The following is a 17,427-nucleotide window of genomic DNA, read 5'->3' as shown; positions in this document are numbered from 1 at the left end:
CTACAATTTTCATTTCTTGGTTTCCTATGGCAATTTTGTTTAAGAGTGGTGGATGAGTTAACATGATGACTGTTTTTTTCAAAGGATATTCCAAGACCAATTTTCTGTGCTATTTCCTGTAGTGAGGTAACTTGTTGTCTGGTTTCCTGAATACTGTTGGACAAGAGAGCAAGGTCATCAGCAAATCCTAGACAATTTAATATTGTGTTGTCTTTGGATCTTCCAATTTGTATGTTCTTTGGGTTAATCTTGTACCATTCCCTCATTACATATTCTAAAGCACAGTTGAACGGCAGGGGTGCCAAGCAATCTCCTTATCTTAAACCTGTTTTTATGATGAATGGTTCAGGGAGTTCTCCTCTGAACTTGACTTTTGATACAGCATTGGTTAAGGTGAGTTCTATCAATTCGATTAATTCTGTATGGAGCCCAAAATTTCTTAAGGTTTTTAACATTGAAGGTGTATGGTTACAGTCACATCCTTTTATAAAGTCCACAAAGGTTATTACAAGAGGTTCATTTCATTTCTTGTAAAATGCTATGGCTAATTTTAAAGTGATGATCTGTTCTGCACAGCTTCTCCAAGGTAAGCCTCCTTGGTACTCATCGAATTCTTCATCTAGTTGCTCTTTGATCCTCTTGTGTAGGATTCTGGAGAAAATCTTGTATGTGCAGTTTAAGAGATACCTCTGTAATTATTTGGGTTGCTTTTATCTCCTTTTTGTGGAGTGGGTGGATAACGGCTGTGGTCTAATGCTCGGAAAACTTTTCTGCTATCCAGATTTGTGTTAGGGCTATGAGTAAGGATGTTTGAACTGTATCACTGGCATATTTCCACATTTCTGCAAAAACTTGGTCATATCTGTATGCCTTATAATTTTATCTCTCTTAGTGCCATTTGCACCTCTTGGATTGTTGGAGGATTTATGAGATCATTTTGCTATTATATAATCAATCTGAAATCTTTTATTGTTTCCAGGCGTCTTACACATATTCAATCTTATTTCATGATTCTTGTTGTTGTTGTTAGTGTTGTGGTCTTCAGTCCATAGACTGGTTTGATGCAGCTCTCCATGGTACTCTATCCTGTGCAAGCTTCTTCATATCTCAGTACCTACTGCAACCAACATCCTTCTGAATCTGCTTAGTGTACTCATCTCTTGGTCTCCCTCTATGATTTTTACCCTCCACACTGCCCTCCAATGCTAAATTGGTGATCCCTTGATGCCTCAGAACATGTCCTACCAACCGATCCCTTCTTCTTGTCAAGTTGTGCCACAAACTCCTCTTCTCCCCAATTCTATTCAATACCTCCGCATTAGTCATGTGATCTACCCATCTAATCTTCAGCATTCTTCTGTAGCACCACATTTCGAAAGCTTCTATTCTCTTCTTCACTAAACTATTTATCATCCATGTTTCATTTCCATACATGGCTACACTCCATACAAATAGTTTCAGAAACGACTTTCTGACAATTAAATCTATACTCGATGTTAACAAATTGCTCTTCATTAGAAACGCTTTACTTGCCATTGCCAGTCTACATTTTATGTCCTCTCTACTTGGACCATCATCAGTTATTTTGCTCCCCAAATTCTCACTATATCTTACGTTAACATATCCGTTTCCCTTTTTAAATTTTCTAACCTACCTGCCCAATTAAGGGATCTGACATTGAATGCTCCAATCCGTAAACCCCAGTTTTGTTTCTCCTGATAACGATATTCTCCTGAGTAGTTCCTGAATGGAGATCCAAATGAGAAAATATTTTACCTCTGTAATATTTTACCCAAGAGGACGCTATTATCATTTAACCATAGAGTAAAGCCACATGCCCTCATGAAAACCTACAGCTGTAGTTTCCCCTTGCTTTCAGCTGTTTGCAGTATGAGCACAGCAAGGCCATTTTGCTTGATGTTACAAGGCCAGTTCAGTCAATTGACCAGACTTTTGCCCCTGCAACTACTGAAAAAGCTGCTGCCCTTCTTCAGGAACCACACGTTTTTCTGACATCTCAACAGATACCCCACGGTTGCAGTTCCACCTACAGTAAGGCTAAGAAGCCTTCCCACCAACGGCAAGGCCCATGGTTCATGGGGAGGGGGGGGGGGGGGAGTACAGAGGTACATAATTACAATTCCTGACAGTAGTCATTTTGAACACAGCCAAGTGTCATGTGTGAAAGCACACACATTCAGCTCTCTCGGGAAGTAATAAGGATTTTTTTTATTTTCATTTCAAGATGGAAAACAAATTTATATAGAGTGCACACATGCAACATACACACAATTTATTGATGTACTACAGTGGTCTTGCTCTTAGCTTTTCAATTGCTTTCACAAACTGTTGCCAGATATTTTATGAAACTGCACACATTATCATTATCATTTTGTTTGAGGGTATCTGCAAGTAGTTGCGCTACACAAAAGTAGCCATCTTCAGTCTCCTTAGATTTTGTTGGTGTGGAAGATCTGGGTACAGCACATCCTCCTGGTTCCACAATGTTTGTGGGGGGGGGGGGGGGGCTGCAGCTGTCCAGTATTGTCTGATGCACGCAGAAACTCCACGTCGATTCCTTCTGTAGGCTCTGCAGTACTGTTGGTGGAAGCTGCTACAGGGTCACATTCACGCCATGAGCTTCCATCTCTCTGAAATGTACAAAAATAAGTACTTAGACATGGGAGGAGGAGATGGCTGTTTAATGTCTCATCAAAAACGACGTAGTTAGAGATGGACCACAAGCTCAGATTAGCAGAGGATGGTGAAGGAAATAAGGCCATTCACAATGAAAGGAACCATCCCAGTGTTTCACAGAAGTGATTTAGGGAAGTGATGGAACATCTAAATCAGGATGTCTGGACATAGGTTTGTATCACTGTCTTTCTGAATATGATTCCACTGTGATATCCACTGCTCCACCTCGTTCAGTATGATTAGAAATAGCAGCCTGTTTGGTGTTCTGGGTGTGTGTGTGTGTGTGTGTATTGTGCACTGAACTGGGGACCTAGAAACGATAGAGAGGCTTCATCCCGCCATAGCCCTCAGTGGGGTCACAATCCCACAACAAGCCACAGCAGTCCACCCAACTCACCACCACCCCACACCAAACCCAGGGTTACTGTGCAGTTCAGCCCCAGCCAGTGGACCCCTCCCACCCCCACCCCCCCTGGGAATGTCTCATACCAGATGAGTGTAAACCCCATGTTCGCGTGGTAGAGCAATTATGGTGTATGCTTATATGGAGACAGTGTTTGCGCAGCAATCGCCGACATAGTGTAACTGTGGCAGAATAAATGGCACCACCCCTCATTCGCCGAGGCAGATGGAAAACCGCCTTAAAAACCATCCACAGGCTGGCAGGCACACCGGACACATACACTATTCCACCAGGCAGATTCGTGGCGGGGAACTGTACGGCTTCCCGCTCGGGAAGCAGGGTATTATACCTCATGGCTAGCCGAGCAGGTGGTGTTCCGGGTAGTGTTGACAAAAATTAATTACTTAGTATCTGCATGTCACAATAAACTCACACATAAAGTCCTGATATCTATGGTTCTGTAACTTGCAGCTGCAACAGTAGATTTAGCAGTAGTACTAGCAGATGCAAAAATTGCATTTCTACAAATTATATTTAGCCTGAAATATCCAAACAACAATAAACTAAGATATGGAGAAGTTTAGTTGAGTCGAGTAATCTGTACATTCCTGCAGCTGGTAATTATTAAAATCACTACTCAAACATATTGCCATCAACTAAAGGTTGTTTCACTTAATAGAGCACAAAGAGACCTATGCAAATATGAAAAATTATCTGAGAAATACAAATGCTGTGGTGGCAGAAATGAAGAGGCATTTTCACTTTGACACAGTAAGTGCTGATTCACTTAGCAAGGTGGGATGAGATTTCTGGATGAGGTACTGTTCCCATCCTCACTATTTTTATGTAATGACACTCCCCTGTTGAATTAAGATCACAAAATATCTCCTTTATATGTTACATACGAGCCTGCTGTATATACACTCACTAATGGTGGGGCGGAAGAATGCAAATCGACATATACTACATGAAGACACTTAGTTCCAAAAGCTGCAGACAATGAGCAACCTAAATGTAACAAAAATAACCAAAGGATACATGCATGCAATTAATTTATACCAAATGCAAGAGCAAAAACTGCCCTAAGTAAGTAACTGGAACTATGTTCAATAGATGTTAATGAAGTTGCCTTGCTATTTACAGATAAGTAATTTTCTTTTAGAAATTCAAGTTCTGTTGTTAGTGTACAGCTGGCGCATACAGCTGAAAATGGTTAGCACCTAATAGCAGCCAAGTACAAGAGTAAAAGAAGTAGGGAGATTCACTCAGCTTTATCCCTTACAGAGATATGAGAAGTTCTAACACAACAGGCCTAAAGATAAAACTACAAAATGAAAAGTGGCCAGAAATGTACTTATCTAATAGTGTTAATGATAAATATAACAGTCCCCTAGATACCTATTTGGAAATCATTAAAGAGTGCCAACCAAAACCAAATCATGGAAATCTACCACGGCTAACAAAAGGTCTATTAGTATCCTGTAAAAAGCTGAAACTTCTTCATGCAATTTGGAAAGCTCCATGCAGGCCTATTCATTTTGTTGAATATTATAGAGGCTATAAAAAGATTTACAATAAAACTTTGATAGCTGCAAAAAAACTGTATAATGGAAATGTTATAACACTAGCTCCCAACAAAGTCAGAAGTACCTGGAAGATAATAAGCAGAGAAACAGGAAAGTCATCAGAAAATAACAATAAAAGTTTTAGCCTAACAATCAATAATGTTGTAACAGAAGATCCAATAATCATTAACAACACTTCCAACCAATATTTTACCAGCATCTACCAACAACTTACACAGGGTAACAATAGTAATTCTCTGCAAGCCCAAAAACTAGTTGAGAATAAACAAAAGTCATCCAGTAACTGATGTTACCTGTATCCCGCAACTGAACAAGAGATAAGAAAAATAATAGAGAAACTACAAAATTAAGCACCCACAGACATAAATGGCATGTCAAATAAAATTTTGAAGTTAACTACTAGGGAAATTGCTAAACCCCTCTGTCACTTAGTCAACTCATGTCTCGAAAAAAGAATCTTCCCAATTAGAATGGAGATTGCCAGAGTAATACCACTATTCAAAAAAGGTGATCACATGTGCCCAGATAATTACAGACCAGTTAGCATCCTTCCCATTTTGTCAAAGATCCTAAAAAGAACAATATTTATTAGATTAATGGCATTTTTTGATAAAAACTGTATCATAAATGGTACACAGTTTGGGTTCCAGAAGGAAAAATCTACAGTGTCAGCTGCATTTGTACTTATTAATATAATCTCTGCCTGCCTAAATTAGTGCCAAATCTTGGTTGGTGTTTTTTGTGACTATCTAAAGCTTTTGATCTTGTCAATCACCGCATATTAATAATGAAGCTACACCACTGTGGAATTAGAGGAACTGCTCTTGATATCATAAAGTCATTTCTGCAAAACAGAAAACAAGCAGTGGAAGAGTCACACAATCGAGGGAAACAGATATGGGAACTACAAGATATAAAACATGGGGTGCCACAGGGTAGTATTCTAGGACCCCTCCTTATCCTTATATACGTGAATGATTTACCTTGTAACATAGACAGTGAATTGACACTCTTTGCAGATGACACAAGAAGCATAACTGTGAGACCGAGCTTACAAGAGACCATAAGTAAAAGTAATCAACAGTTAAAATGATCACCCACTGGCTTGAAGTGGATAGGTTAGTTCTCAATTATGAGAAAACTAGTGCAATCCTATTTAGGAACAACAAAAGAAAAACAATTGAACTGACAAATTTGTGAGAGCTACATGTAAGAACAGTTGAAAGTGCTAAATTTTTATGGATCACGGTGGACAGTTGTTTAGGGTGGAAAGATCATATTTCCAATATAAGCAATAAACTTAGCAGTGCCGCTTTTGCTCTAAGACAAATTAAGCCACTAATAACTGAAGATGATGTGTGCATGGTGTATTTTTCGAACTTCAATGCCGTAATGAGCTATGGTATAGGAATCTGGGGCCACTCGACTGAGGCATGTAAAATATTCAAATTATAAAAGAGAGCGATTAGAATAATAGGAAACAAAAGAACAAGAGATAGTAGCAAGCCTCTTTTCAAAAAATATAACATTCTAACCTTCCACAGCTTGTACATATATAAAATTCTGCTCCTTGCTCGGGATCATAAAGATAAATTCAACAAAAATGAAGATGTATGAATGAATGAAATTTTATTGTAGTTTAGCTATTACAGCAATTGACAAAGTCAAGTTACATATATACAAGTTATGCAGCATATATACACGAAGATCAATATGTCACTATTGGTTTTCCATAAAATACAATATATAAAATCAAATAATATGAAAACATTGCAACATAAATTACTCAGTTAAAGAAATTATGCTGTACTCTCCAAACTGGTACCAGTATGATGTTTTACAGTCATAAAATTCCTGAAGTGAGTAGCAAGGATTTGCAGCTAACCAACCGAATAATTTGTCTTTAAATAAATCAAATGGAGCTTCTACCCATTCTAGTGGCAGTTTGTTAAACATCTTCATACCCACCTCTTCGTAGCTGTTCAGTGACGGATAATCTGTAGTAAGGTATGTCAAGATGGCTACTATATCTGGTTCCATGAGAGTGTACATCTCTTCTACGCTGGTATTCTGATAAGTTGCTCTTTGTATGCAGTAGGGCAGTGTAAATATACAAGTTTATAAGTACGCAGTTTTTTTAAATTCCTTAACAAATACACCACTCTAGACAGCCTTATAATGTATTTAATATGTGGCTCCCAAGTCAATTTACTATCTATAACAATACCTAAGAACTTAACACTATTCGTGACATCTGCTACTGGTAGATCTCTTAAACTAAATACAATCTTTTTAGTTTTACTCTCATTAAGCAGGAATCCATTAGCTCAAAACCATACTGATGCTTGTGATATTGTGTCATTTGCCACAGTTTGGAGCATATCCATGTGTGAGCTGGTATTGAAAAAAAGTGGTATCATCTGCATAGAGAATGGAGTGAGTATTCATGTAAAATGATAGATCATTTGTCCTTAGGATAAATAGCAGAGGTCCTAACACTGAGCCTTGTGGCACACTGCACTTAACTTCAGCTAGCTGTGATCTCTGTTTACGAATACAAACAATTTGTTTACGGTTGCTGAGAAAGGATTTGAAGATGTTGCCAACTTCACTGTTTGTGATTCCATAATAAACTAGTTTGCTGAGGAGTGAAATACGCTCCACACAATCGAAAGCTTTGCTAAGATCACAAAAGTTAACCTGAGCAAATTTTTTTTCCTTCATAAGCATTAAGTACCTTTTAAGTTAGGGAGTAAATGGCATTGACTGTGGATTTGCCCTTCCTAAAGCCAAATTGTACCGCAGTAATAATGTTATTACGTGTCAGATAATCACACAACTGGGAGTTGATGATGGATTCCAAACTTTAGATAAAATAGGTGTCAGAGATATTGGGCGATAGCTAGATGGGCAGTTTTTCTCTCCTTTCTTGTAAATGGGCACTACCCTGGATAATTTCAAAACATCTGGGAATACTCCTTCAATTAGACATCTGTTTATACATTTAGTAAGAGGCTATACTATGTGTCCAATTACCTTTTTTTATCATATTACTGGAAATACCATATATATCTTCACTACCAGAGGGCCTAAAATTATTTACAATAGTTCAAACAACATCTGGTGAGACATCTGTTGAAAGGAATCAGTCTTTCAGGGTATAGTCTACATTATGATATTTAATGAGATCAGCTACAGTTTCTTGCGGCCTTCCAACGCTTTCCCTCATTTGGTAAACAGATTTTATACAGTAGTTAATAAATTCCTCTGCTGAAATTTCTACCACAGCTTTCTGCTTGCTTTCGGCCACTGAATTTATTATAGTCCATGCTTTTTTTGAATTTATTTTTTGATGAGTCAATGCTGACTAGATTATGTTCTTTTTTGGCCTCATTTAAAGCATACTTATATTCCTTTTGTGCTCTTGAGTACCTTTGTTTAGTCATATCAGTTTTCTGAAGTCTGTAAGAATCTCTATACAACAACAACCTCCTTTTCATATTGGCTAGTTGAGCGGTATACCATGGATTCTTATCCCTATGTCTATTACTGTTATTTTTAGTGTTAACTTTACATTTATATATAGGGCAGTTGGTCTCGAATATATTTAAGAAAGAATGAAAAAATCTATCGAACAATGTATTGGCAGAGCCCTGGGCATTATTGATAAACATATGTGACCAGTCACAATTACTGAGTGAGACCATGAGATTAGACAATTTTTCTTGCTTTACGGTCTTGTGGTGACTATTTTAAGCTCTTTAAACTCCTTATAGTCCATATTACGCCTATCTGTACTTATTTTTACCCAAACTGAGTCATGGTCCAAGAAATCGAAGACAGCTACATCTGAAGATAGTAACTCTCTATTGACATTTGTAAGTATGTTGTCGAGACAAGCAGACTGTCTTGTGGGTTTGCAGTTCGTAAAAATGAAATTGAATTATCCTAACAGGTTTCTAAATTCATTTACGGTGTGCAAGTCTTTGTTTACATCGAATGCAGCATTGATGTCACCATCAATCACTATACTATATTTCTTCCAGTGAGGACTACGAAAGAAATTTAGTAAAATCTCAAGTTTTTGGCATAACGCATAAAATAAGTTCTCATTTGCAAATTCGTTTAAAATTACTTGTTTTCCTCATACTTTCAATATTGAGATAACTTATCTTGAGAGACAAAGCTGGTGAGTAATTTTTTTTATGGGGGCAATCGTCATTACTGCTATATTTCTTTCTAGTGTTACCGACATTTATTATATTACTCGTATCTTTAATGTGGTCATCCAGTGTGAATCTGGGCAAACCTGTTACTCTCGGCCCTTCTTTGCTACCTCTAAAAAAGAGTTTTCCCTAAATCTAAGTGGTATTGACTCAGAGCTATCGCTTTTTGTTATGCCTAACTCATTGGTTACTTATATGATTTCATTACTCACATGCTTCTTTCCGAGTTGATTCAGATGAAGACCATGAGCAGAGTGGAATCTTATAGCTAAGTTAGTTATGTTTACAGAACAGAAACAGCAAGAAATTAACAATTCTGCAGCATAACACAACTCAATATGAGAGAAGCAGTAGTTACATGGCACACATCACTAATGCCAAATCGAAGGATAAGTTTAAACAGTCAATCAAACAACTGCTATCACAAACCCCTTTATATTCAATCACAGAACTTATTTCAAATGAAAATAACTGGAGCACACAGGCATAGTACACTAAAAAAAATGTACACAAGTATAGAGAAAAAGAGAAAGTAAAATGTCTTAACTTCTTAACAGCATTTATTTATCTATAGATTCCGTTTTTCTACAGTATTATTGCTGTTAAATTTTTTTTATAATTGTAAACAAAACAGAATCTAGAATATGTATGTGCTGTGTTGCTGGATTATACCGTATATACAAAATTATGGACCAATAATACAGAATTATTGGATTTAAATGTTCTGTAATTTAGGTACATAAATTACGTATGCCTCATAAAATCCGTTCAGTTTACGGTATCTAAAATTTCGTAACCATGATGTTAATTTCCAGAAATGTTGTGACTAAAATTTATTCGTTATCTTAACAAAACTATAGTTAGAATCAGTAAGAGTAATGTAGTTTATTGGAAAGCTGACAAAGCAAATATGTACTTGGACTTACTCCATAGATGTACATCATAAGCTGCTAAATAAATTTAAAAAATTCTAGACTGCTGCGGGATGTACTATCAAGTACTGTATGTGTGTTGTTTATGATGCAAAAGGGGAACGTTGAATCCTTACAGACTCTGTCCCGCCTACACTTCTCTTACTATCTGCCCATTTGTGAAACTTAAGCGATCTAACCTGTTGCATAAATGTAGGTTTAAAACACGTATGTTCGTTCTACCGCGAGGAAGCTGTTTCCCTGGAAAGTCAGAAGTTTGCAGCATGGTGAGTTGAGATGCATTCTGCTTTGTGCTCTGGAGTTTTTGCGTGAGTACGAAGGCGATGTGTCAGTCTGCCAACTGTCGGCAACGCCAAGAAACAAGTGTGATTGAGAGCCTCTCGCATACTACTTCACCCATTCCGAATTTGGAAGTTTCACAAGAAGAAATCAGAAATGACTAACATCTCCTGCGCGATACGAACTGTTTGATCACATTTTATTAATGGGATTGCTATAAGCGCCAATAGCTCTACATTATTTCGGTTGAAAATATTTCATATTCTCAAATGTTTGTGGTAACCTATTCTACATATCTACCAACCGCAGCAGTATAACGTGGACTTTTCTCATGCAGATATTCACCGAATCCTCCTCCTCCATTGACCGCCTCCTCACCGAGGGAGCCCTCATCTACAATCAGCGCCATAAGGTGGACCCCTCCCGTTCCCCAGTCCAATCCTACCACTGCCAACGCTGTCTCACCTACAACGACCACGTTTGCCTGCAAGAACCCCCCTACTTGTCCCCACTGCAAAGCCTCACACTTCCTCAGGAATTGCCCCAACCTCACCTCTCCTCCCTCCTGCAACACTTGCAACGAACCACATCCTACCTACTCCTCGAAGTGCAACGCGAAACCTCCACCAGTCACCCCTGAGCTCACGGTCCCCGTGCGTCCTGTTGATGACCCCATCCACCTCAATAACTCGTTCCGCCCTCCCCCTACTGCCGAGGACTTCATCCGTTTCACCACCATTGTGCTCCAAAACATCCACCCCTTCCAGCGCTCACACACTCTTTCCCAAATCGCCCTCGCTGCCCGTTCCATCTTCCATCTTACCACCTATGCCACATACTCCCACAACCAGGCCCACTTCACCTTCACCCCCTCACCACCCTCGTCTAACTCTCCCCTCCCATGGTACAACAACCCTACCGTATCCTGTACCACAACATTCGCTCCCTGCCCTCCCACAAACTCCTCTTCCTCCACACCCTCCGTCAGCACCGCGTGGATGCCTTCGTCCTAAATGAAACCTTCCTTCAACCGCGTATCTCCATCTCCACGGCTCCTTACACCCTACACCGCACCGATAATCTGTACCCTCTGGCACGTGGAGGAGTTGCTATAGGCCACCTCAAGCACCTCCCTGTCCGGCCCCAACCTCTCCTTAACAATCCTGCCGAGCATCTCACCCTCAGCCTCTTCTTCCCCACCCTTACCATCACCTGTGCCACCATTTATGTCCGCCCTCGCACCCCCATCCCGTACGATTTCCTGGTCCACATTGACCGCACCTTCTCCACCTACGTGATTGCCGTCGACCTCAATATCCACAGCCGTGATCCTGCTGACCTCCAGCGGTGGCATCAGTTTCTCACCACTCTCCAGGGCGACCTGGCTCCCCTGCCTCAGCACACCCGACCCGAATCCAACACCACTCCTGATGTGGTCCTTGCCTCTCCCAACCTCCTTGGGCGCATCACCGCAGATGACCTCATTGGCAGTGACCATGCTGCTGTTCTCCTCACTATCTCTAATGGTCGCCATCCCCGCCACGCTCCTCGCCCTGACGTGCCTCGTAAACTTGTCCATGATTACTCCCGTGCCAACTGGGATGCCTACCGGGACTTCATCCACACCCAGGTTGACAGCCACGACCTTACCCTCCAATCTCCTGATGACATCTCTCGCACTGCTGCCTTCCTGCACCAGACCTTGTCTGACGCCGTCGCCACCCATATCCCCACCAAAGCCATCCACCCTCACCGCCCCGCCCTGCCTCCACAGGCCGTCCTTCTGCTTCGAGAGTCCCGCCGCCTCTACCGCTCTTTTCTCCACACTCATGACCGGAATACACTCACCCGCCACCGGCAATTACAATGACACATCTGCAACCTGCTTACTGCGAAGAAACGCCGTGCATGGCGCCAGACATGTACACAACTCAACACCACGCTCCCCATAAACTCTTCCAAGTATTGGTCTGCCTTCCACCGCCTTACTGGGAACCGCCCCACCCCCCAGTACCCTCTCCTCCTTAATGACCGTCCCTTTCCTGACAACCTTAGTAAGGCCAACCACTTTGCCTCCCACCTCTCTGATGTTTTTTCAATCCCCGATGATCCCCACTTTGATTATTCCCTCTTCCCTGATGTCATGGACCGTACGAATACCTCTGTTCCTCCCCTTGCTCCTAGCTTCCAGTACTTGGGCCACACCCCACCATCTGAACTTAACATTCCCATCACTACACAGGACATCAGCCTCACACTCCGCACTAAGCGCAACACTGCTCCCGGCCACGACTGCGTTACCTACCGCCACCTCAAACACTGCCCTCCCTCGTTCCTTTCACTCCTTGCCACCCTCTACAATGTCATCCTTGCCACCGGCTTCTATCCCAACCTGTGGAAAACCTCCCGTATCCTGATGTTCTCCAAACCCAACAAGCCTCCATCTGATGCCTCTTCCTATCGTCCTATCTGTCTCACATCGGTGTTCAGCAAGCTCTTGGAATCCATCGTTTTCTGGCGCATCCATCACCACCTCCGCCAACACCACCTCCTCCCCAACACCCAATGTGGATTTCGACCTTCCTTCTCTGCTGATGACCAACTCCTCCGCCTCACTCATCTCCTCTCCCTCCAGCTTAACTCCCATCGTTCCGCCATTTTTGTCTCCCTTGACCTCGAAAAGGCCTACGACCGTGTCTGGGATCCCAGTCTCCTGTTTAAACTCCAAACCTACGCCCTTCCGATCAACTACATCCGTCTGGTGGCCTCCTTCCTCTCCCACCGCCCCTCCTGTGTTACCATCCATAATGCCAATTCCCACACCTTCTACCCCTCTGCAGGTGTGCCCCAGGGCTCTGTCCTCTCCCCTCTCCTCTACCTCCTGTACACAGCGGATATGCCCCAACCCCCCCCCCCCCCTCCAGTACACCTCTTGCAATATGCTGATGACACCGCATTCCTCGCCCTCGCTCCTACCCTCCAACGGTCCCAACGCCTTCTCCAGACTCACCTTGACCTTTTTGCTGCATGGTGTAACCAGTGGCTCTTGAAACTCAATCCTTCCAAGACCCAGGCAATCATCATAGGTCGTACCACTCGCTCCTTCCAGCTCCTGGATTTCTCCCTTACTGTTTGCGCACGTCCTGTCCGCCTCACCCCCACCCTCACCTACCTTGGCCTCACCATTGACCGTCACCTCACCTGGATCCCTCATCTCCGCTCCATCCAATCCAAAGCTCACAACCGCCCCGACTCCTCAAACTCCTCTCTGGCCGGACGTGGGGATTGCACCCCTCTACCATCCTCCACACCTACAAATCCTTAATCCGTCCCATCCTCTGTTATGCCAGTCCTGCCTGGATATCTGCCCCCCCCCCCAAATTCTATAAGTCCCTCCAGGTCCTTAAGCGTCATGCACTCCGCCTCGCCTTCCGAATACGTCCCCCACGCGGATCCTCTATGATCTCATTCCTTTCCCCCATCTGCTCCTATTCCTCGAACATATCCGCATCCTCTACACCTCCCGCCGTCTTGCACCCCCTCACCCCCTGGTAGCTCCTCTCCTCTCCCATCCCCGCCCCCTGCTACGTCTTCACCATTGTGTCCCCCCTACCCTCCATCTCTACACCCTACATCTCCTTTCCCAAGGTGGCTTCCGTCAACTCCCCCTCCCGGATGATGCCCTCTCTCCCTCCATTTATCCCTCCTATCAACTCTGATCCTCACTCCCCCTCCTTTCCTCTGTCCTTTCCCTGGGCTCCCTCTTCCCCCCATTCCGTCCTGTTTTCTCCCCACTAAACCTCTCCCAACCTTCCTTCTCCCCCCCCCCAAGTCCTTTTGTCTTCCCCTCCTCTGCCTACCCCACTCCCTGTCGCATCTGCCCCCCACCCCTCTTATGGGTCCTCCTCCTCCATCAGCTCCTATCCTGGTTCTCCCCTTCGCTTTTACTCTCCTTTCCCCTCCTTTTTGTTTTCCCATCATCTGTCCAGTTTCCCCCCACCTGCTCTCGGCTGTGGTATGTCGCATTTGCCAACTTTTACGTGCAGTGTTCCAGTGACTATTCAGTGTTGTTCGTCTTTCTCGTGTTGTGAACAGAACCCATGCTGTCGCTAGGTGTGAATTTTATATCTTTTGCGAACAGAATCCAGACTGTCGCCGTGTTTTTTGTCTGTCTATTGTTTTACCTGTCAGCTTCGTATGTATTTTATTAGCTTCATCATCCCTCTGTTCTTTGTTTTCAGTTCCACGATTTCTTTTCGCCATGTTACTCTTTAAGTCTCCGATTTTATCGCCTGTTTTTATTATTATATTCTCTTCATTTTTATCATAAAGACTGTAGGCTGAAGAGCGGCATACTAAGCTGCTGCCAGCCCGCCCCCCCTTCGGGGGGAATTGAAATTCAACAAAGAAAAAAAAAAAACCAGTATAACGTGGATCTTCGGCGGTAATCCGGAAGGATATCGCCCGTCGATTGACCGTTCGGTTCTAATCGAAGCGTTAGGTGTATTGCAGGTGCCAGCCATCCAGCAGTCCAGCAGCAGCAGCAGCAGCAGCAGCAGTGGCGGTCCCGGTCCTGGTCTGCAGCAGCGGTCCAGCCGGCAGCAGCCAACCAGTCCTCCTGCAGCAGCAGCAGCGGTCCAGCCAACCAGCAGCCAGCCAACCAGCAGCCAGAAGCCAGCAGCCAGCAGCAGCAGCAGCAGCCCCGGCCCCATCCGCGGCAGCAGCAGCAGCAGCTGTGGCGTTCCTGCCGCCCGCCGTCGCCGTTGCCGTCACCGTCCCTGGTCTTTGTCTGTCTTCGTCTATCCCCAGTTTGTGTCCTTTCTTTTTCGTCCTGTATGTTTTTTCTCCCTGTCGTCATGTCCGCCCCCACCACCACCGCCACCGCTACCACCACAGCCATCGTTTATACTTCCCCTTCCGCCGTCACCACCACTATAACATGGTGTGCCCAGTCACACCCCCCTCCTTCCATCCCACCTCTTCTCTCCCTTCGCCCTCGCTCTTTGTCGCCCCCTCTCCAGCTTCTTCCTCCTGCTCCTCTCCATCTGATCCTTTCCCCCCACTCACCCAGCCTGTCACTGCAGCTCCAGCTAGGGTGGTGGCCCGTCGGGCCACTGTCCATGCCCAGCTCTCCCCGCCTTCGCCATCACCGCCGCCACCGTCGCCGTCGACGTCACCGTCACCGACGCCTTCACCGTCACCAACTCCGGCGCCGACTACTGCGTTCACGCCGGGACCTGTCCCTTCCCACCACCTCCCTATAGCTTCCGTCCCTCATATCACCACCCACCCTTCTGCCGCCATAAAACGCCCTAGTGGCGCCACCACCTCCTCCCCTCCCAAAAAGGCCCCGCCCCATCCTCCTTCCCCCTCCCAGCGTGCCATGGATGTCTCCCCACCTGGCCCTGCTCCCTCCGCCTCCTCCTCCTCCTCCCCCCCCCCTCTTTATACAAATACCTCCTCTCCCGTCCCGATCCTTCCCTTCTCGAGGCCCGGAATCTCTCCCTCCTCCTCCGCCAACACTTCCCTGGTGCCGCCATCTCTCTCCTCACTCCCAGACGGGATTCTGTTCTCATCTACTCCCCCAGCCCAACCCTCCATACTGACATCCTCTCCCGCCTTCCCATCACCCGTTTTGGCCCCAACGCCTCCCTCACCCCTGCTCCTTCTCCATCTCCTACCCGCCAACCCCAAACCCCGCGTCGCCCGCCAACCCTCACCGCCGTGATCACTCGGCTCAGTCTGTCGATCATGGAGGAGGAGGTGTTGGCGGAGCACAAGGCGCATCCCACGCTGGAGGTGAGGGTGGTCCGCCGCATTTTCAACTTGGCTGGCCCCACTCGCCTTATGCGGGTTTTCTCCAAGGACACCCCCTCCATTGACCGTCTCTTGAAGGAGGGTGCCCTCCTCTTCAACAAACGCCACAAGGTCGACCCCTCCCGTTCCCCTCCTCAATACCTGTGCTGCCAGAGGTGTCTGCACTATAATGCACACAAAACAGCTGAGTGCCGCGAGGCCCCCACCTGCCCGCATTGTAGGCAAGCGCACTTCCTCCGGCAGTGCCCTAACCTTCAATCCCCTCCCTCCTGCAATACCTGCAATCTCCCCAATCCCACCTACTCCCAAAAGTGTAATAGCCCGACCCCCTCCGACCACTCTTGAACTCACAGTCCCTGTCCGTCCCCTGGACGCCCCCACCCCTCCTGGCAATTCCCTTCGTCCCCCCCCCACCGCTGAGGACATCATCAGGTTCCTCGCCATCGTCCTTCAAAATGTTCATCCCTTTCAGCGCCTCCACACCCTCCAGCAGATCTCCCTCGCCGCCCGTTCCACATTCCAACTCAAGATGTACGCCACCTACTCCAACAACCAGGCCCATTTCATCTTCTCCCGTCTTGACACCGTCGTCTAAATCCCTGTTATGGCGCGACAGCAACGTATCCTTTTCAACAATATCCGCTCCCTTCCCACCAACAAGAACCTCTTCCTGCACACCCTTGCCACCCACCACGTGGATGCCTTCCTCCTCAATGAAACCTTCCTCCAACCCCACCACTCCATCCACACCTCACCCTATCTCCTCCACCTCTCCGATAACCCCCTCCCAATTGCGCGTGGTGGAGTTGCCATTGGTCACCACCGCCAGATCCCCATTCGGCTCCAACCTCTCCTTCCCAACCCCACCGAACACCTGATCCTTAGTCTCTTCTTCCCCGGCCTTACCGTTACCTGTGCCACCATCTATGTCCGCCCTAACGCCCCTATTCCCTTCGACTTCCTCTCCCACATTGACCGCACATTCTCCTCCTATGTGATCGCCGCCGACCTCAACATCCATAGTCGTTCCGCCGCCCAGTTACGGCAGTGGCATCGGTTCCTCTCCTCCCTTCAAGGCGACCTCATCCCCATACCCCAGCACACCCGTCCCGAATCCAACTCCACTCCTGATGTTATCCTCTTCTGCCCCAACCTCCTTGACCGCTTAACGGTGGATGTCCTGGAGCCTCTTGTTAGCGACCATCTCCCTGTCCTCACCATTTCAGACGGTCGTTGCCCCCACCCCAACCCTCGTAATGACCCTCCCTGTAAGTACGTCCATGACTATTCCCGTGCCGACTGGAATGCCTACCGGGATACCCTTTCCACCCAGGTCGATCGCCACCCCTTCACCTACCACCACCCTGACGATGTCACCCATGCCGCCTCCTTTCTCCAGCAGACTTTTTCTGAGGCCGTGGAAGCCCACGTCCCTACTGTCGCCATCCGCCCCCACCATCCTACCTTACCCCCACAGGCCGTCCTCT

The sequence above is a fragment of the Schistocerca americana genome, chromosome 11 (genome assembly GCF_021461395.2).
Source record: "Schistocerca americana isolate TAMUIC-IGC-003095 chromosome 11, iqSchAmer2.1, whole genome shotgun sequence".
In the NCBI taxonomy this organism is placed as follows: domain Eukaryota; kingdom Metazoa; phylum Arthropoda; class Insecta; order Orthoptera; family Acrididae; genus Schistocerca; species Schistocerca americana.
The sequence above is the reverse complement of the archived record's forward strand: the minus strand, read 5'-3'. Positions refer to the sequence as shown.